This window comes from Xenopus laevis, chromosome 2L (genome assembly GCF_017654675.1).
Source record: "Xenopus laevis strain J_2021 chromosome 2L, Xenopus_laevis_v10.1, whole genome shotgun sequence".
Lineage (NCBI taxonomy): Eukaryota > Metazoa > Chordata > Amphibia > Anura > Pipidae > Xenopus > Xenopus laevis.
In genome coordinates this window covers 75,837,043-75,859,973 of record NC_054373.1, presented here as the reverse complement: position 1 = coordinate 75,859,973, position 22,931 = coordinate 75,837,043, and the positions used below count along the sequence as shown (strand labels likewise).

The 22,931-nt window shown below is 39.3% G+C and overlaps 1 long non-coding RNA gene across 1 annotated transcript in view; it reads right to left on the bottom strand.

Annotated features, from left to right (window-relative positions):
• Nucleotides 1-265: 265 nt before the first annotated feature.
• LOC108707705 overlaps nucleotides 266-22,931 on the bottom strand; it is a 47,711-nt gene continuing 25,045 nt past the window's right edge. Inside the window, exon 3 of the long non-coding RNA XR_001934308.2 lies at nucleotides 266-328. This is a non-coding gene — a long non-coding RNA (uncharacterized LOC108707705). The remainder of the gene's footprint in view (nucleotides 329-22,931) is intronic.

Below are 22,931 nucleotides of genomic sequence, written 5' to 3'. Positions count from 1 at the left end.
TTGGGGAGATCTAGTAATGGAGGAGAGAGACAGGTCCCATACTTACCACAACTGAGCTACAAGCAGAGGGGAGGGTGGACAAAACGAAAAATAAACTACCCCTGGTACAAATGGCTGCCTCTACATGAACTCTGGCCCTCACTTCATATCCAAGATGGCACCTTAAATTAGAGCAGCAGCCCATATTACACAGCAGAAAGTATAAATTGCACTCTTGAACACTACAAAACAATACACAAGGAAATAGTAATGCTAGCCTAAATTACTTACTGATTTACTGATTATCTGAAACACTTGTAGACCTGACAAAGAAACTTGCGCACGTCACCTAGAGCAAAAAAACAAGGAAACTGTAAGTTTACACAACAAGTATATTGATGGATATACAAATCTAGAAGAAGACATTCAAAGATTCACTGTCACGTTCGGCACCCTATATCCAGAACACAAGCTAAGCTCCCTGGTCTCGGCTCTCACTTCTTCCTTTAACCGCCGCCTTTCACCTCGGGAAGAGCCCTCGGCTAATCGGATGCCGCCAGGTCTTAATTGAGAGAAGAGTTAAGCTTAACGGTTCTGGGCGAGCAAAGGAGCACGATAGTCTCACCAGGATACTAGAAGGAAGAACACCACCAGAAATAGGCAGGCCGGACCAGCACAAGCAGAGAATTGTCAGACAGGCTGGAATCGAATTGGAGAAAGTAGAAAAGTCGGAGAACAGGCAAAGGATTAGGATTGGAGAGATCAGCGTAATCACAGACAGGCAGGGTCAGGATTGGAGAGGTCAGAGTAGTAAGTAGGCAGGCAAGGGTCAAAACCAGTAGATCGGATAGAAAACACAATAACAAGGCACCAAGGAACTTAACAAATTGAACCTAACAACGGGCAACTTGCTAACACTGAACTCCCCTTTTATATTTTGAATCTCACACCAAATGCGCAATGACGTCATCACACTGGAGCATAAACCAGGAAGCGTGCCATAGAGGAACTGGACACCAAAGGAACAAAACGCATGCGGCGGGCGTCCCCGGGGGGCACGGTGGGCACCCCCGCATGCCAGGGGGCACACTACTGGACGTCCAGGGTAAGCGGAGTCTATTACATTCACTAGTTAATTAGCAGAAATTAAATACTGCAATACAACATAGGTAGAATAAGGGGCATCCCAGAAGAAATACACCACAAAGAACTGCTAGTGTATTTTACCACTGTATTCCAGGTAATCATGGAAAAATAGATAGAGCCACAGGCTATACAAAAGCAAGACTGCCCTCCCTTCAAAACATGGCATGCAAGTACTGAAACACTTAAAACTAAGGGAGGACAAAGCAGAAAAACACTCAAACCAAAAAGACTCTTACAAGACTGGCACCAAACAAGGCAATCACTGGACAGGTCAATGCCAGAAGTTCTAATTCACCAGCACCCTGGAAAACACGAAGCATTAACTAACCGGTCATCCTCTAGTCAAGAAAATTTTCTTAATGGGCACAACAATCTCTACCCCAGTCAAAAGGAGCAAAATAATCTAGTAGTCCATCTCTCCCCCAACCCTGTATATATTTTTGTTTCTGCTGCTTTCTATCTTTTCTTTCCCTTTTTCTCTCGTCCCATACTATACCCTCCATTTTCTCCCAGATAAGACAAAACAGAAGGCACATGCCTTCAATATGTACCAGTCAAGAGAAAGAAGATTTGCATTCTGCCAAGAAACCAAAGCAACATATACTGTATGTCACAGGGAAAACCACTTTAGAACATTCTGCATATGGGTGAGTCAAACTCAACCACTTATCCACAATCCATGTCACATAATGCCAAAGAAAGTGACATCACATAACACCAATGGACTCAACTGAAAAAAAATTCAGGAAATAGCAACTTAATCAGCTCCACAAATACTATACATATAGGAAACCCATATAGAAAATGGCAAACCTGCTAACTTTAGCACACAGAATTTCCCAAATAAAAATTACTGTATATCAAATAAAGGTATAGGACCTTTTATCAAGAATGCTTTGAACCTGGGGTTCTCCAGATAAGGGGTATTTCTGTAATTTGGATTGCCATACACTAGGGGAGTTGTTTATCAAAGGTAGTAGTTTTTTTTACCCAAAAAAAAATCTAGTTTTTGAGGGTAGTTTCAGTAAAATGTCGAATTTTTCGGGTTTAAAAAAAACTCAAATTTTTCTAGATTTATTATCTCACTCTGAGAGCAATCAGTATTCTAATTCTTTACAATCCTGACGCAGATATCAAGAGTTATAAAATGTCTTGTGAAAATGAGAGAGACTACACCCAAATGTCCCACTTGGTCTGATCACATGCCACTAAGAGGCCTTTGAAGATTAATTAAGAAAATAAATAACTAAGCAATAGTAAACTAGTAAAACTGTATAGAGGCTTGAGCCACCTACTTTCAACTCACCCAAACTGCAGAAACACAAATCAGCTTTATGTTGTGAGCACACAAAGCAACATTCAGAAGGCATTTATTATAGGATGCATCTACACATAAAGAACAAAAATCCCATAAACGACTTCACTACGCATTCTAGAGTGCCCAGTTGGCTAGCCTACCTCTGCTAGAACAATTAAATAAACTACAGCCTCAAAAGCAGGAAATGGACATTAAGAAACTTGAATGTAAACTTCATAGATTTAAATTAACAAGATACACAAAGGGCAGCAAACCTTTGAAACAGCTAGCAAAGCTACATGTACCTATACAAAAACAAACCACAACAGCAACAGACTATCTACTTAATAATTTAAAAAAACATGAGCAACCGGAAAACAAAAAGTTAATATTAAACACCTCAATTAAACAAATGAATTCTTAGATGCAAAGCAATGCAGCCTGGCAAAGCACCCTGACCAGGCAGGCTTTATCTCCTTTGCTAACTATTGCCCAGTATTACTCCAAAACAATGACTTAAAATGATACACCAAAGGCATAACTAAAATACTAAAAGACTAGCTGAAGGTGACTTCCAGCAACAGATCATGCATGTGGATCAGTCAAGATTCACTAAAACAATGGACCAAACAACTTAGCATACTACTCTCACCAGCAAAGGCATTTGATAAGAAGGGTCCATTAGAAATATATGTTAAGAATTCTTTAAGCCTATGGAATGTTCACACTGAACCTGAAAGTCAACAACATGGGCTTTATTATTTTCATCATTCATAAAGGCATTTTCTTTTTCTCTAAATTACTGAAACTGCATTATACTTAATGTTGGCTATGCTAGAATAAACCCTTAATGATACAATATACAATACTGTATATTGTATATAGCCTTTTTTCTGTTGTTTATTTTTCACTAGCCTTAAGGAATCATGCTCCAATGTATGAATATTCCCCTTATCAAAAAACTGCAGATAGTAAGCATTTCAGGTAATAGATTTTATACCTGTATGATTTTTCACTACTAATTTGTTAAACCTGCAATAGAACAGTGCCAAAAACTGGTCTGTTGCATGAGAATGATAAAACAGCCCCTTTACATGTATCTATTGTCCTGTCTATGTCATAATGCTTATTTAATACCAATTAATTTTAGAAAAAAGACCATCGCTAGAGCCAACGATGCATCTCACAATAAACTGAAACATAGGCATGGATAATCACAGTTTTTAAAAATGTGTATGCCTTTAATTATTTTCTGTTAAATATGTAGATAACATTTACTACTCCCTAATGTAAGAACATTGTGCACAGTACAAGGACACTGTTTTATTATTTGCTAAACTATTCCTATTAATATATGTAGTTTAATTTCTGTATCTGAAACATCCTACTGCCTAATGAATTCACAAGAGAATCCAGAGCACACTGACTTACACATGCTAATTGAATTACATCAGGTTTCAATTAACTAACTAACCAATTTCAAAATAATTAATGATCTGCAGAATCTGCAAGCACAGATGCATACAGAAAAAAAAAACAACCAGGTTTTTTAATCTTTGCAATATGATTACAGCACAGGACACTCAGAACAGTTTGTGATATTTGTCAGTTAGACTAGAATATTTAACCCAGCAAGTGAACACACTTTATTGCTCAGTAACTAGTGAAGAATAAAAAAATTGCATTTTTAAAGTCAGTTTCTGAATCACTGTAAATAATGGTAGTGATATTTCAGATCAAATGGTTAGAGGAGGACAAGGTGCTCCAGAATTAGTTGTAAAGTTACTCATCAAACAGTGAAAGTGGTCCGGGTGCACCAGCCCCAGACCCCCAGCTTCGGGGAGCGGTACAGCAGAAGATAAAGAAGCAGGGCTGACCGGCACTCAAACGGATCCACAAGACCAGAGATATTCAGTTAAAAAATACATTTATTGGTAGAAAAATTAAAATGATAGTTTCATCTCCATCCACCCTGAGCGTTTCACACTCTTCAGGGTGCTTAGTCATGGGAAATTCATTTAAACATTAAATAAACCCAATAGCTTCCAATTGGGATTAATTATATCTTAGTTAGGATCAAGTACAATCTACTGTTTTATTATTACAGAGAAAAAGGAAATCATTTTTAAAAATTTGGATTATTTGGATAAAATGGAGCTTTCTGGATATCGGGTTTCTGGATAAGGGATCCTATACCTGTATAAGACTTCCTCAAACACCTGCCATGACACTAAAATGCAATAGTTCAAATGCATAAAATTGCATAAAATTGCAATTTTACCAAACTGAGATGTTTGCTTATTTATTTCAAAATTTGGATCAAAAATAAACTGTCAAAAACAAATCCAATACTCATTATTTCCAATGTGTCTAAAAACTTTGCTTTTGCACCTGGGCAGTAACCCATAGCAACCAATCAGTGATTAGCTTTTTTCAGTCAGCTGCAGGTGGAACACTGAAAGCAATAATCTGATTGGTTGGCAATGGTTATTGCTCAGGTGCAAATTTGCCCAGTTTTTACAATCAAGAACCTTGTTCTTCTGATTGATATGTGTTGCTGTGTTCCTGTTAACAACTGTTCCCATTATCAATTGACTGCTACATGGACTGACCTCTGACTGAATTTGACCACATCTCTGGGAGTTCCTGTTCAGTAGGGATGTAGCGAACGTCGGAAAAAAAGTTCGCGAACATATTCGCGAACTTGCGCAAAAACGCGAGCGGTTCGCGAACGGTTCGCGAACCCCATAGACTTCAATGGGAAGGCGAACTTTAACATCTAGAAAAGACATTTCTGGCCAGAAAAATGATTTTAAAGTTGTTTAAAGGGTGCAACGACCTGGACAGTGGCATGCCAGAGGGGGATCAAGGGCAAAATGTATCTGAAAAATCTGCCTGTGTGTGCTTGGAAGAGATAGTGTAGGGGGAGAGCTGTTAGTGATTTCAGGGACAGATGATAGTAAGTTTGCTGGCTAGTAATCTGCTTGATACTGCTCTGTATTGGAGGGACAGAAGTCTGCAGGGATTTGAGGGACATTTTAGCTTAGGTAGCTTTGCTGGCTAGTAATCTACTGTTCTCTTTAAACAACTGCCATACGTTGACCTTGTAGGCATTGTTTGCCCAGTTTTTTTGGACGCAGCCACTGAAGCACAGTTGCCAGAAAAAATATGCCATATAAATGCTGAAAATAGTCATTTTTCGCCATACGTTGACCTTGTAGACATTGTTTGCCCAGTTTTTTTGGACGCAGCCACTGAAGCACAGTTGCCAGAAAAATTATGCCATATAAATGCTGAAAATATAAATTTTTTTGGTTGCAGCCACTGAAGCACAGAGGCCAGAAAAATTATGCCATATAAATGCAGAAAATATGCATTTTTTTGGTCGCAGCCACTGAAGCACAGTTGACAGAAAAATTATGCCATATAAATGCTGAAAATATAAACTTTTTTGGTTGCAGCCACTGAAGCACAGAGGCCAGAAAAATTATGCCATATAAATGCAGAAAACATGCATTTTTTTGGTCGCAGCCACTGAAGCACAGTTGACAGAAAAATTATGCCATATAAATGCTGAAAATATAAATTTTTTTGGTTGCAGCCACTGAAGCACAGAGGCCAGAAAAATTATGCCATATAAATGCAGAAAATATGCATTTTTTTGGTCGCAGCCACTGAAGCACAGTTGCCAGAAAAAATATGCCATATAAATGCTGAAAATAGTCATTTTTTGCCATATACGTTGAGTCAACGTATGGCAAAAAATGACTATTTTCAGCATTTATATGGCATATTTTTTCTGGCCTCTGTGCTTCAGTGGCTGCGGCCAAAAAAACTGGGCAAACAATGCCTACAAGGTCAACGTCGTTGACCTTGTAGGCATTGTTTGCCCAGTTTTTTTGGCCGCAGCCACTGAAGCACAGAGGCCAGAAAAAATATGCCATATAAATGCTGAAAATAGTCATTTTTTTGGTCGCAGCCACTGAAGCACAGTTGCCAGAAAAATTATGCCATATAAATGCTGAAAATATAAATTTTTTTGGTTGCAGCCACTGAAGCACAGAGGCCAGAAAAATTATGCCATATAAATGCAGAAAATATGCATTTTTTTGGTTGCAGCCACTGAAGCACAGAGGCCAGAAAAATTATGCCATATAAATGCAGAAAATATGCATTTTTTTGGATGCAGCCACTGAAGCACAGTTGCCAGAAAAAATATGCCATATAAATGCTGAAAATAGTCATTTTTTGCCATACGTTGACCTTGTAGACATTGTTTGCCCAGTTTTTTTGGTTGCAGCCACTGAAGCACAGAGGCCAGAAAAAATTAAACCAGTAGGGTTTGCACCCTAGTTTGTAACGGTGGCGGAGGGAGGAGGAGGACGCTAAAGGACAGCTGTGTGTGGAGTCATGAGGCTTGAAGAGAAGGACAGCTGCATAGAAGTCAGAACAAGTCTTCCGGCGTGCAGTAACCCTCCGAGATCCACCCCTCATTCATTTTAATAAAGGTCAGGTAATCGACACTTTTGTGACCTAGGCGAGTTCTCTTCTCAGTTACAATCCCTCCTGCTGCACTGAAGGTCCTTTCTGAGAGCACACTTGAGGCTGGGCAAGACAAGAGGTTCATGGCAAATTGTGACAGCTCTGGCCACAGATCAAGCCTGCGCACCCAGTAGTCCAGGGGTTCATCGCTCCTCAGAGTGTCGATATCTGCAGTTAATGCCAGGTAGTCCGCTACCTGCCGGTCGAGGCGTTCTTTGAGGGTGGATCCAGAAGGGTTGTGGCGCTGCCTTGGACAGAAAAACATTTGCATGTCTGACGTTACAGACTGGCCAAAGGGCTTTGTCCTTGCAGGTGTGCTCGTGGCAGGATTACTGGCACCTCTGCCCCTGGAATGTTGATGAGTTCCTGAAGTGACATCACCCTTAAAAGCATTGTACAACATGTTTTGCAGGCTGGTTTGTAAATGCCGCATCTTTTCGGACTTGTGGTATGTTGGTAACATTTCTGACACTTTATGCTTGTACCGAGGGTCTAGTAGCGTTGCGACCCAGTACAGGTCCTTCTCCTTAAGCCTCTTGATACGGGGGTCCTTCAACAGGCATGACAGCATGAAAGACCCCATTCTCACAAGGTTGGATGCAGAGCTATCCATCTCCGCTTCCTCATTATCAAGGACTGCATCATCCACGGTCTCCTCCCCCCAGCCACGTACAAGACCAGGGGTCCCCAAAAGGTCACCACTAGCCCCCTGGGAAGCCTGCTCCTGTTGGTCCTCCTCCTCCTCCTCCACAAAGCCACCTTCCTCCTCTGACTCCACTTCTGGCACCTCTCCCTGCGTTGCAGCAGGTGCCTGGGTTCGTTCTGGTGATTCCGACCAGAAATCGTGCGCTTCCAGCTCCTCGTCACGCTGGTCTACAGCCTCATCTGTCACTCGTCGCACGGCACGCTCCAGGAAGAAAGCGAAGGGTATTAGGTCGCTGATGGTGCCTTCGGTGCGACTGACCATATTTGTCACCTCTTCAAAAGGTCGCATGAGCCTGCAGGCATCGCGCATAAGCACCCAGTAACGGGGGAAAAAAATCCCCAGCTGTGCAGATCCAGTCCTACCACCCAGTTCAAAAAGGTACTCGTTGACGGCCCTTTGTTGTTGCAGCAGACGTTCCAACATAAGGAGCGTTGAATTCCAGCGAGTCTGGCTGTCAGAAATCAAACGCCTGACTGGCATGTTGTAGCGCTGCTGAATGTCAGCAAGGCGTGCCATGGCTGTGTAGGAACGTCTGAAATGGGCCGACACCTTTCTGGACTGGGTGAGAACGTCCTGGAATCCTGGGTACTTGGAGACAAAACGTTGGACTATTAAATTTAACACATGTGCCATGCAGGGCACATGTGTTAAATTGCCTAGTCTCAACGCTGCCAACAGATTGCTTCCATTGTCACACACCACTTTTCCGATCTGCAGTTGGTGTGGGGTCAGCCACCGATCGGCCTGTGACTGCAGAGATGACAGGAGTACAGATCCGGTATGGTTTTTGCTTTCCAGGCACGTCATCCCCAAGACAGCGTGACAACGGCGTACCTGGCACGTCGAATAGCCTAGGGGGAGCTGGGGGTGCACAGGTGTGGAGGAGGAGAAGGAGGACCCAGCAGCAGAGTAAGAAGAAGAAGAAGACGAGGTAGAGAGCGATGGAGGAGTAGAGGTGGTGGCAGAACCGCGTGCAATCCGTGGCGGTGACACCAACTCCACTGTTGTTGTTGAGCTACCCATTCCCTGCTTCCCAGCCATTACCAAGTTCACCCAGTGGGCAGTGTAGGTGACATACCTGCCCTGACCATGCTTGGAGGACCATGCGTCAGTAGTCATATGGACCTTTGGCCCAACACTAAGTGACAGAGATGCGGTAACTTGGCTCTGCACATGTTGGTACAGGTGTGGTATTCCCTTTTTAGAAAAAAAATTGCGGCTGGGTACCTTCCACTGCGGTGTCCCAATTGCTACAAATTTGCGGAAGGCCTCAGAGTCCACCAGCTGGTATGGTAAAAGCTGGCGGGCTAAGAGTGCAGACAAGCCAGCTGTCAGACGCCGGGCAAGGGGTGACAGTCAGACATTGGCTTCTTACGCTCAAACATGGCCTTCACAGAAACTTGGCTGGTGGCAGATGACTGGAATGGGAACAGGTGGTCAAGGTGGAAGGCGGAGTGGAGGGTGGTTCAGACGGGTCAAGGAGAGCAGAGGTAGAGCAGTAAGATGCTGGACCAGAAGGAGTGTGGCTTTTAGTTTGCCTGTTGCCTTTGAGGTGTTGCTCCCAAAGTGCTTTGTGCTTGCCGCTCATGTGCCTTCGCATAGAAGTTGTACCTATGTGGCTGTTGGGCTTACCAAGGCTCAGTTTCTGACTGCACTCATTGCAAATTACAATGCTTTTGTCAGAGGCACACACATTAAAAAAATCCCACACTGCTGACTTTTTGGAAGTGTGCGATCTGGCGGTAACAGTAGAAGTTGGCGGAGTTGGCGGTATTGGCGGCAATGGCGGGTGCGTTGGCCGGCTGAACACAGGTGCCGATACATGTTGTTGCCCTGCTGATCCCTGCGGGCTGTCCTCCCTGCTTCTTCTAAGTCTTATTCTCCTACTGCCTCTCTGACTCTCCGTCTCTCCATCTGAACTACCCTCCTCTTGCTCTCTTCTACTAGGCACCCACAAAACATCAATCTCCTCATCATCATTCTCCTCAGATGCATCAATTTCTTCTGACACATCACAGAAGGAAGCAGCAGCGGGGACCTCCTCCTCATCACTCATTATGTCCATCTCTATCGTGTTCTCTGCCAGAATTAAATCTGGTGTAAGGTCCTCATCTCCTTCATCTTCTTCTGGCAATAATGGTTGCGCATTACTCAGTTCAAGAAACTCATTGGAAAATAACTCCTCTGACCCCAGTGAAGAAGGGGCACCGGTGGTGGAGGAAGTGTTACGTGGGGTGGCCATAGCAGTGGAGGATGAGGAGGATGTTGTGGTAAAGTTAGAAACGGTAGAGGATGGGGTGTGCTGTGTAAGCCAGTCAACTACCTCTTCAGCATTTTGGGAGTTCAGGGTCATTGGCTTTTTAAAACTGGGCAATTTGCTAGGGCCACAGGATTGCATAGCAGCACGGCCCCTAGCACGGCCTCTGCGTGGCGGCCTGCCTTTGCCTGGCATTATTTTTAAAAAAACAACAACAACAACAAAAACTCAGTTGGTTTTTCTGGAAACGATAATACACACAGCTAGATGGCGGGTTGAAGAAAACACTGTGCAAATAATGCCTACAAAGTCAACGTATACACTACTACAGCGGTGGATACGGATTACGTAAAATATATGAATGCTGCTTGAAAAAAAGTAACTCAAGTGGTTTTTCTAGAGACGATAATATTATCAATATTTAGACAAAATGTGAACAAGCTCACACAGCTCGATGGCGGGTTGAAGAAAACACTGTGCAAATAATGCCTACAAGGCCAACGTATACACTACTACAGCGGTGGATACGGATTACGTAAAATATATGAATGCTGCTTGAAAAAAGTGACTCCGGTGTTTTTTCTGGAGACGGTAATATTATGGATATTTAGACAAGATGGAACAAGGTCACACAGCTCGATGGCGGGTTGAAGAAAACAGTGTGCAAATAATGCCTACAAGGCCAACGTATACACTACTACAGCGGTGGATACGGATTACGTAAAATATATGAATGCTGCTTGAAAAAAGTGACTCCGGTGTTTTTTCTGGAGACGGTAATATTATGGATATTTAGACAGAATGGGAACAAGGTCACACAGCTCGATGGCGGGTTGAAGAAAACAGTGTGCAAATAATGCCTACAAGGTCAACGTATACACTACTACAGCGGTGGATACGGATTACGTAAAATATATGAATGCTGCTTGAAAAAAAGTAACTCAAGTGGTTTTTCTAGAGACGATAATATTATCAATATTTAGACAAAATGTGAACAAGGTCACACAGCTCGATGGCGGGTTGAAGAAAACAGTGTGCAAATAATGCCTACAAGGTCAACGTATACACTACTACAGCGGTGGATACGGATTACGTAAAATATATGAATGCTGCTTGAAAAAAAGTAACTCAAGTGGTTTTTCTAGAGACGATAATATTATCAATATTTAGACAAAATGTGAACAAGCTCACACAGCTCGATGGCGGGTTGAAGAAAACACTGTGCAAATAATGCCTACAAGGCCAACGTATACACTACTACAGCGGTGGATACGGATTACGTAAAATATATGAATGCTGCTTGAAAAAAGTGACTCCGGTGTTTTTTCTGGAGACGGTAATATTATGGATATTTAGACAGAATGGGAACAAGGTCACACAGCTCGATGGCGGGTTGAAGAAAACAGTGTGCAATAATTGCCTACAAGGCCAACGTATACACTACTACAGCGGTGGATACGGATTACGTAAAATATATGAATGCTGCTTGAAAAAAGTGACTCCGGTGTTTTTTCTGGAGACGGTAATATTATGGATATTTAGACAGAATGGGAACAAGGTCACACAGCTCGATGGCGGGTTGAAGAAAACAGTGTGCAAATAATGCCTACAAGGCCAACGTATACACTACTACAGCGGTGGATACGGATTACGTAAAATATATGAATGCTGCTTGAAAAAAGTGACTCCGGTGTTTTTTCTGGAGACGGTAATATTATGGATATTTAGACAGAATGGGAACAAGGTCACACAGCTCGATGGCGGGTTGAAGAAAACAGTGTGCAAATAATGCCTACAAGGCCAACGTATACACTACTACAGCGGTGGATACGGATTACGTAAAATATATTATGGCTGCTTGAAAAAAGTGACTCCGGTGTTTTTTCTGGAGACGGTAATATTATGGATATTTAGACAGAATGTGAACAAGGTCACACAGCTCGATGGCGGGTTGAAGAAAACAGTGTGCAAATAATGCCTACAGGGCAAATAATGCCTAAAAGGTCAACTTATACACTACTACAGCGGTAGTAAAATAAAAAAAAGTAAAATAAAAAAAAAATGAATATTAAAAAAAAAAAAATTAAAGTTGGTGCTGCTGAACTACTAGGAGCAGCAGATTAGCACACCAGTCCCACTCCCCAACACTGCTAGACTAATAGCACTGGGCTCTTATAGTAGTAGTAGTAGTAGTAGTAGTAAAACAACAAAAAAATAAATAAAAGCAGTCCTTACAAGGACTACTGTTATTGCAGCAGTCAGCAGATGAGATTAGAAGCAGGACAGCTGCCCACTGCAGCTACATACAGAGCACTGCAGTAGAAGGTAGATTACTAGCCAGCAAAGCTACCTAAGCTTAAATGTCCCTCAAACCCCTGCAGACTTCTGTCCCTCCAATAACAGAGCAGTATCAAAACGATTACTAGCCAGCAAACTTTCAACTGTCCCTGAAATCACTAACAGGCAGCAGCTCTCTCCCTACACTATCTCTTCAGCACACACAGGCAGAGTGAAAAAACGCTGCAGGGCTTCGGTTTTTATAGGGAAGGGGAGTGGTCCAGGGGAGAGCTTCCTGATTGGCTGCCATGTACCTGCTGGTCTGGGGTGAGAGGGCAAAAAAAAGCGCCAACAATGGCGAACCCAAAATGGCGAACGTCGCGCGACGTTCGCGAACTTCCGGCGAGCGCGAACACCCGATGTTCGCGCGAACAAGTTCGCCGGCGAACAGTTCGCGACATCTCTACTGTTCAGCACTCTTGCCATTCCTCCACTGAGCCCAGACCTGTTTCCAACCTCAGGTGCTGATTCTCTTGTGGGACTTGTAGGAGAGGCTTATTAAATCTTTTGTGCCTCCTTGATCAGGTACATGATATTCCTGCATTGAAATCCATTTTCCAGAAGAGCAAACAGATGTTAATATTTAATTCTGAAATTTGACATTGGACTAGACATGTCAGTTTCCCAGGTGCCCCCAGTCATGTGCTCTGATAAACTTCAGTAACTCTATACTGCTGTACTCTCCCTCCCCAGCAGCCCATTGGCAGAACAATGGGAAGGAAACCAAATACCAGCTCCCTGACAGTTGCATTGCTAAAAATGTTCCCATGCCCCGCCTAGTGGTAGATATGAGAACAGCAATCAATAGTAAAAATCCAAGTCTGGCTAACTCATGTTGCAACTCCTTCAATTGAGTAGGAGCCTGTCTTAAAGGAACAGTAACACCAAAAAATGTAAGTGTTTTAAAGTAATGAAAATATCATGTACTGTTGCCCTGCACTGGTAAAACTGTTCTGTTTGCTTCAGAAACACTACTATAGTTCATATAAACAAGATGCTGTGGAGCAATGGCGGAAATTGAAAAACGGCTATATGGCACAGGTTAACGAACGGATAACAGATAAAACCATTAGACAGACAGGGCTTATCTTCTATCTGCTGTGTAACCTGAGCTTTTTCTCCTTTGAATGGCTGCCCCCATTGCTACACAGCAGCTTATTTATATAAACAATAGTAGTGTTTCTTAAGCAAACACAGCAGTTTTACCAGTGCAGGGCAACACTGCATTATATTTTCATTACTTTAAAACACTTTTATTTTTTGACGTTACTGTTCCTTTAAGCCATTACCATTGTGAAGTACTGTCTCTTTCTGAAAGCACATGCCCAGGCAAAATGACCTGAGATGGCTGCCTACACACCAATATTTCAGCTAAAAAATACATTTATTGGTTCAAAAATAAACATTTTAATGGTAGAATGAATTATGTGCAATGTAAACACTCTAATTTAGCAATAAAACTATATCATAAAAATCACAACAAAATCCCTTTAAATAGCTATCAAACAGCAGTAACAGTAGAGAATACTTATTTGCCGAATAAACAAAACTCTGTTATACTAACACTTTATTACAGTATACACTAACAAAATGTTAAGATAGCAGTGTTAGACTTTCACAGAACGGCAAGTAGGAAAAAATACACAGCCTAAGTAATTCCAAGTAATTATTTGGTACAGTGAAGAATTACAGCTATTCAGGCAGAAACACCTTTCAATCAAACAGCACAGGCAGGTTAAATTAAAGTTGGGTCTGTGTCCAAAGAATGAGATGATGGCCTCTCCTGAGGAATCAATCTTAGATTGAGGGAAATCTAAAAATAATGTGCTGGAACAACATTGTTATCAATAAATGGCTTCCCTTGCATTACCAGTTGTAAAACAAATATATAATTTTATTGGCTTTCCTTATAAGATTTGAAAACTAGCCAATCAGACAAATAAGACCAATAACATCATCAGTTCTCATCAGCTCTCATAAATGATGGCTACATCTAAGCAAACTGCTACCTCAAGGGCATAGCCTGTGACACTAACAAAAAATACCAAATGCTATGAATCGATAATGTTAACTCAATGTTACATTGATTATCAAAGACACTTGATTACATGCTGTGAATGAAACCCCTATGTAACTAGGATATGTATAAGAATGTTTCTAAAACAATTTAATTTTGTTGTATTTAATAATACAAGTATGGTATTCATTTTCCGGAAACCCATTATCTAGGAAGCTCTGAATTACTGAAAGGCTGTCTTCCATAGACTCCATTTATCCAAATAATCCAAATTTTTAAAAAGGATTTCATTTTTCTCTGTAGTAATAAAACAGTACATTGTAATTGTTTTCAACTAAGATATAATTAATCACTTCAATTAATAAAACCCAATTAATAAAACCTAACCAGTTTATTTAATGTTTACGTGATTTACTAAGACTTAAGAAGAAGAGCCAAATTACGGAAAGATCCCAAACATTATGGATAACAGGTCTCATACCTGTAATATTTACTTACAATAATGTATTTTTGCATCAAAGTATCCAGATAGGTAGATAATGAAAACATGAGAGTTAAAATCGGAAGAAAAATTAAATTTTTTAAGACGTTGCATAACAAATATACCTTTTAGTATATTGTATTTCCCTTCTAAGCACAAAATCACGATTTTCAAGATTTTTTCGTAATTTTCACCCGAAAACTCCGAAAACCTCTGAGTATTGACCGAAACCCAGCGCACATCAAAAAATCATTGGGATTTCTCCCATTGACTTATATGCAACCTCGACAGGTCTGAGATGCCGCATTTTCAGATAAAGACTTTTCCATCCTCAGGGTTTAATAAATTCCAAAAAAAGTCTGATTTTATATAAAAAAAATCACACATTTTTCATTATTTTTGCATTCAGAGTTTAGTAAATAACCCCCTTAGTGTTGACTTGGGAAGAAAAAAACATGAATTTAAATACTATGGCACCCCATTCCCCGCCCATGTCATGCACCTCTTGTATATGGAAGAAGCAAGCAGCACTACCAAGACAGGAGCCAGCTTTTGTTTGCAAATCCAGAAAGAAGGCAGTTACATTGAGGGCAAAGTATCAGTTTTTTTGTATCTGTGTTTAGGACTTTGATGTTTGCCCTAGTAATACCAAACCCCTTACAATTATATTAAAGTGTAAATTATATTTTCAAATACCATTTAACTTTAGTAAATATTACATACAGTTAATTTTTTGTATATCCTCAAAGTATTCACTGAGAATTGTCACAATTTTACATGGCTTTGAAATAGCTGACAGTGACTGTGAAATTGGCAAAGCATGTCACACTTGAGGACAGGGCTCAAAAGATATGATTACTATGATTTTTTTATGGAGCAGAAAACCCCTTTAATAGCTGGGTGCCAGTTCAGTGCTTGATTTAAGTCTGTACAATTGGGAACCTGGGTGTTTATTCTTATTTCTCTGACCTTTGATATTGATGTTCTTATTATAATTTCCTTTGATCTTTATTTAATACCCTTTTGTACCTACCAGACATTGTACAACAACTTCTTTACTGATGTATAGATTACCCTCTTTGGGTATTTGGGGCATTTTGACCTCCCTTGTCAAATCTTGAAATGTCATGGCTCAGATTAAGCAGGGGGGCATGACTCTTTCCAGATGAGAGGGAAGCTCCTGAAAAGTCTTTTCTGTGTCCAACTTATTGATATGTGTAACTTTGCAAGTAGATCAAATATGTAACCATTTGGCAAAGTTTGCTTGCCATATCCCACCATATAACTCAGTTTAGATAGATCATTTAGACATATCATTATAATAACGTCTTTAACCAAAATAAGTCATGTGACACATTTATATTGATTATGTGATGTGCTGGGATCCATTTATTTGAATCACACTTTTTTTGTAATTTGTATGGCAATTAATAAGCCACAGGTCAAGATGCAACAAGTAAAACATTTATCCACTTAAGTAATATAAGGTGTTAGATTTGCCCAGGTAGCGTAACCCTATAGCAACCAATATAATGTAGAATGCTCTCCTTACCTCCCAGTTTGCACATTTTTCAGTGTAGCAGCAGTTTTGTTCATTAGTACATGTCTGAAGATACCTGGAGATATTTACTTTGTGGGTAAAACTCAATGAAGGCAACAACCATCAAAAGGGTAACAGCATACACAAAAGAGAGGAAATGCTATAATATATAAGCAGACTATATTTATCGTAATTATTTTGTATGTAGAACACAGGTTTTCTATAAAACCTTAAAAAACATCATTAGAGCTCATTACTTGATAGCTAGCAAAGTTTAAAAAAAGATCCCAGAAAAGATGCACAGAAAACAATGTTAATAGTGAAGGATTACACAAAGGTCATCACATGTACACCTAGGCTCTGCAGATCTCTAGCATGGGCTTTGGTGACCTCCAGATTTTCAAGCAGCAGATCTGTCATTCAGCCAGTTTTTGGCTAAGGTCAAGGTGGTTGTCCTCCTTGACTTCCCGAGTGGTCTCATTTTAGAAGAGGGGTGTTGAGAGTATTTATAGTGTTGGAAATCCACCTTTTTTTCTGTAGGAACCAAAAGTTCATTGCTGCTCCTAGCATCCTTAAGACAACCTGGGACATTGCATGACAATCTCTGAAGAGTTACTCCTTCTCTTCCAAATGGGTGCTTATAATATTATGCCCCTGGACATACAGTATGTAGAAAATATTATTTTTCCAAAATAGTGTGACAATTTAATGTAATAACTAAACAGGTCTGCAGGTCAGATTATATACTCTTTGTTATACTCCAAACAGTTCTTCTGATTGGAGTAAAACTACGATACAGATCATCGTCTGATGATAGAGGAATGTTAGATGTTGAATCATACCATCATACCATGAGAGTAATTTTTTTTTTTGCTATGACCCATTGTTCAGCTTTTAGTATCTGAGTATTTACAGACAGTATAAAATAAGACTAAGAAGTGCATATATAGCATCTTACAGTCAATTTATTTCAGTTATGGTGAAGAATGCTCAGGGATTCAGTCTAAAAAAAGGTCAGTATGCATCACTCTTTTGCAAGTTGTCATTGTTCTTCTCAGTAGATGGGAAACATCACAATTAAGTAATGCAGGAAGGCTTAGCTTTCTCAAGTCATGACCCAAACTGCTGCTACAAATAAAACATATGGAAGTTTTTCTTACATTCTTATTCCAAGAAAGTTTTGTCCTAATTAGTCACTCTGTGGTCTACTCTTCAGGATGCTGTTTTGGATAACACAACAGATGTAAATGTACGAGAAAAATATTAAAAATATTTTATGTGCATGAAAATTATACAACAATGAGCCAGATTCAATTCAGTGAGAAAAAGGTATCTCATGTTTTATCATGACAACTCATGGATGAGATTCAATTTGAGGAGAAAATACTTTTCTCCAAATTCAGTTTCAGTTTTTTTCCCATAGGCTTTAATTGAGTTTTCACATGATAAACCATGAGATAAGTTTTTCTGAATTGAATTGCATCTCAAATTGATTCTTGTCCATGCCTTTTCACGTGATAAACTGTTTTCTCACTGAATTGAATCTGGCCCAATGTATGTGATTTGACCTTTGCATTTTTTCAGCATATTGGAGAGAGCAAATGATTTTGATTAGTTCTACAATCCTCATCCTCACATACAAGTGAAGTGTTACATAAAATAGTATTGTACTGAAGCATTTGAGTATATTTCTGTTAAAGATAATCCTGTCTTGGTTTAGTATACCAAAATTATAGTATATACCCTCAAAGTTGTAAAATATTGGGCAATTTATTCTTATGTGCAGTGGAGTTTAGATTTGGATATTTAGTTTAAAGCAGAATGGAATTATATACAGTAATTGTGTTACTAGTATAAAGACTGTATTTTAACAAACAAGCAAATGTGCATAGTAAAATCAAACAGATTACAAATTCATTTAGCATATGACTAATTTATCATATGGGTAAGCTTTCCATTCAGGGTTGATAGCGTTACAATTGTAAATTTATTATGGACAGAAACACATTGCCTGCATGCCTTAAGGCACATGTTCCATGCTGTTGCCATGTCTCATCTCGTAACACTGCCAGCCTATAATCACACTCCAATAACAACATCTTCGTTCCATAGTGCTATTAAAATTTAGAAGGAAAAATAAACCAGATGCTTAACACATGACACACACAACACATGTATGTGTTTTTGTCCATAGTCCCCATGCGTTACAATACTTTTCTGAATTATGATTCTTCTTTGGATCTGTAATTAGAGAATTAAACAGATGGCAGAATGAAGGTTTACAGTGTTCTAATGAGCAAGGATGGCTGAGTGAGCCACAGTCTGGCTGACAGTAATATTTCGAATTTCATATAATTCACATAGAGCTGCAAAGAACAGATTTTTTATGAGATTTTTATGACTTTACTTTACTGTTTTGCTCTTAGAAATAGGCATATAAGAGATTTAATAACAGTCAGTTAAAAGACAAGGGCTATGTCCTATACAGCAAAATACTCACATATACTATCCTAGCTGTTTAACATAATAATTAATCCTCTATACTTCCTTTACTAAAATGCCCACATCTGGATATCAAAGAATGTTACCAGGATTGCAATGGCTTAAAGGAGGTAAGCTCCTTGACAATAGGTAGAACAAAACGGCTAAAGAAAAATATGAATAGTCCATACGTCATTCCCCAGATCCATCCCAGGTGTTTAATATTTGCACCAGGAATCTGCTGACTTTTACTGATGCCAACAACCTGACAAATTATTCTTTCCAGAAAACAAGCTCAGTCTTTATAGTGTTAAAAAGAGCATACTGAAAACAAAAGCCCTTTAGGCATGTCATAGACATTTGGGAATGGCATAAGTTGGCCATTATTATATGATAAACTGTTCACAGAATCTGAAAATCATTTTCATATTATAGCAGTTGTTTCAAGGGTAGAAAAGTCACTTAATATAAACATGAAGGTAGCACATAGTGACACTCAAACACAAAGGGAATAAGAATATAAGAGCAAGAACGTGATTGTCTTCATCCAAAGATTGCAATAAGCCATCCTTTGTGACATGTTCATTACACACCTCTGACTAAATAAATTATATAATGGATGAATGTGGAATATTAGCAAATGTTAGTGCTTTAAAACTTATATTCAAAACCAGCAAAGCAGAAAATATAAACAGACAGATAATATTTTATTAGCAAACATATTTACAAATAATTTAAAGATGTTTTAGTTAGTCTTCCTCTTTAATCTTATCTTCTTAAACCCAATGTAAAGCCCATCTTTCTGGGCTAGGCCGCTAGCTCCATCTTAAAGGGTTATTTTTTTTGCACACAAAAAAGCAGGGAATGCCTGGGTGCTGGTTATTCATACAGATTCAACATAGGAAAAACAAAAACCGCACTCACAGGTCTTTCGTGAAAAAGCATCATAGTTGTGGTTTATTTCAACGTCTTGGCTAATACACTCTAGCCGTCCTCAGTATATATACTGTAAATATATAGTGAATAAAGTACCCCCTCTTGTAAAATATAAGGATATTATAAGTTACCGAGGAGTTTCATGACCATATAAAATCACGAGGCCGAAGGCCGAGTGTTTTTATACAGGTCATGGAACTCCGAGGTAACTTCTAATATCCTCATATTTTGCAACTGGGGGTACTTTATTTATTATAATACACACATTTCAGTGAGTCATGTGACAGAAATTACATCAGAACTCACCGTTTATAACTGATGACTTCAGAACTCACCGTTTATAAGGATATAATTTACAAGATATTCATGGCTTTTGTGTATTATATATATATATATACACACACACATAGTATAACTAATCATTCCCAGCACACTAGTGGTGACTTCCTTAAGTAAAGATACTTTTCATAAACTTTTTAAAATACTTTTGCACAGCAGAGTGTAATTTCTACAATATATTACAAAAATATAGAAAATGTGAATTTTAAATACAATGGTTTTCTTTCTAGTTTATTTATTATTATATCTCAAATACATTGAGTTTATGTTTATATTTTTTAAATTAACCCAAATAATGCTGCCCTATAAACTGCACTTATCACTTCCTCCTATTGTTCTCACTTGTCATATACTTTTCCTTTTCCTAAATATCCTCTGTCAGTTTTGTACTTATCAGACTTGTCAACTTAAAGTCTTCAGGGCTTTTCAATAATCTCTGTAGTAGCTTACAGTTGTAAACTCCTATTAAGGTAAATTCAACTTTGTGGTCCATTTCAGTGATTTGAAGCCTACTTAATTGTTTTCCCTTTTTTCTATCTGCAGTTCCACATATACCAATGCATTTATTTATAGGCATCTAAAGTAACTTTGCTGCACCTGATATCTAGCACATTTATCTAATTTCAAATTCATTTTTTTAATCTATTAAATTTGAATATACTCAAAATTTGACTGGAGGGTTATTCAATAAAAAATTGAATATCTAAAACTCAGACAAATATTACTGACCCAAAAACTTGAATCAAATTTGAATCAAATTCGACTAAACTCAAATCAAGTTTTTTCTCCAAAAAACGCAAATGTCAGGAAGGCTACTAACAGCATAAAAATGGTCACCGGACCTCTCCCATTGACTTACACACAAACTCGGCAGGTTTTAGGTGACAAATAGTCAAATTTTAATTTTTAAAGGGCCAAGGCTTAAAAATCTCGAAATTCTAATTTGAATTAAAATTCCAATTGAGTTTGGATAATTCACAATTTGAATTTGACAGTTTTGACCATAAAAAATTTCAAAAATTAAAATTTTCAATTTGACCCTTAATAAATCTGCCCTTAAAGGTACCTATTTGAATCTCTCCTTCCTCTCATTGTAAACATTTTTTTGAACCTACTGTATACTGTATTTTATTTTAGTCTTATAGCTACTTTAAACAAGTGGCACAACAGTGTACTGTACATGTAAAATAATGCATACTATAGTGTTATTAAATTGAATCATACATAACAGGAGTTTCCATTAATAACCATATTTAGTTATGATTAAAGAGAAGTATGGGTTAGTAAAACTGCAAAACAGACCAGTTAAGTCATAGGTTAAGAAATAAGTAAGCAGTCAAGCATAAAGAATAAAAGAAGGCAGCAAGGGAAAAGTTTGGTAAAGCATAAAAATGTTATAGGAGTCATTCATAACCACTGGAGTGCAGATGCAAGATCATTAAGGGGCACAACAGCATACCCCATTTCCTAAGCACTTGCACCACTTTGCTAGCTGCTCCTTGCACAGCGCTCCAGTGCTCGATGCAAAGAATAGCATCAGGACACCCACCCCAGCCCTGTCCTGACTTCCTGCTTTAGAGCAGGCGGTAAGGACAGGTCCCAGATGATGCCATGTCTTAATGACAGGAATGACAGGAAAGGTATGGGACAGGAGGGGAAGCCTACATGATTCCCCCTGCCAACCTCATTTGAATTGAGATCTGCCTAACGTAGGCAGCTCTTGAAGCTAGGCACATTCAGCACACAGCACACAGTTATCTGAGCAAAGCCCCACGCAGTGGGCAAAATGCAAAAAAATTGCAGATTGCCCTGTTGTATGAACTTTTCACACTGTGAAGCTGGCACTCATTGACACTACAATTACCATGCAAAATTACACTCTGGCGAAGGGACATAAATGCGCAAATTCACTGAACGTTACCCCCGCGCCAGACTTGCCTTCGCCACCTCAGACCAGGTGCCATAGAGTAGATAGGACTTCCTAAAATGTAGTTAAAAAATTTTCTAAGCCCCAAAAAACACTGGCGTCTTTTCTTTTTTTCAGGGTGATAGGCTGCAAAAGAGCGTAAATTTTTTTGGGGGAAACCTGCTTCCCCCCTACATTTCCTTACATATGGCACATAAACTATACACTGGGCTCATGTGTAGGGCATTTTAACAACTCTATTTTCTTTTATTAAGCTTCCCTGGGCTTGTGTAATGTAATGTATTTGCTTCAACATATACATCCATTCAACTTTAACTTCCCATCGTATGCAAATTAGCCAACGCTAGCGCAACTTACCTCAGCTTGCCAAATTAACGCTAGCGCAACTTCGCCAGCATTAGGCGCCCTGGACGCAATTTTGTATGTTAGTGAATTAGCGTTGTCTGAGCGAATTTTGGTCTGACGAAGTTTTGCGCTGCCATGTGAAGCAACTGTACATGTTCTCTGTTCTTTACTGTTTCATAATGCATTATGTATACAGTTTACTCTGTACTTAAATTGTAATTTATTTAATTTCTAACCAAAACCCCCTGTTGGACCAAAAATAACACAAACAACCCCCAACATACTATAGAATTAAAGAAAAGTGTACTGATTCATTTTTAAGCCTAAAACTTTTTGAAGTAAAAAATGACTGTTCTGAACGGTACATTACAAATGACACCTATTTACTTCAGTTAAATTAAAGTACTTTTGAAAGGTCTTACAGTTAGTGATGGGCGAATTTGCGCTGTTTCGCTTCGCCGAAAAATTTGCGCGAAAAATTCGCGAAACGGCGCCGGCGTCTCGTTTTTGACGCCGGCGCCCGTTTTTTCGACGCCGGCGCCCGTTTTTGAATTTTTTCGGCGAATTTTCGCGGGCGTTTCGCGAATTTATTCGCCTGCCG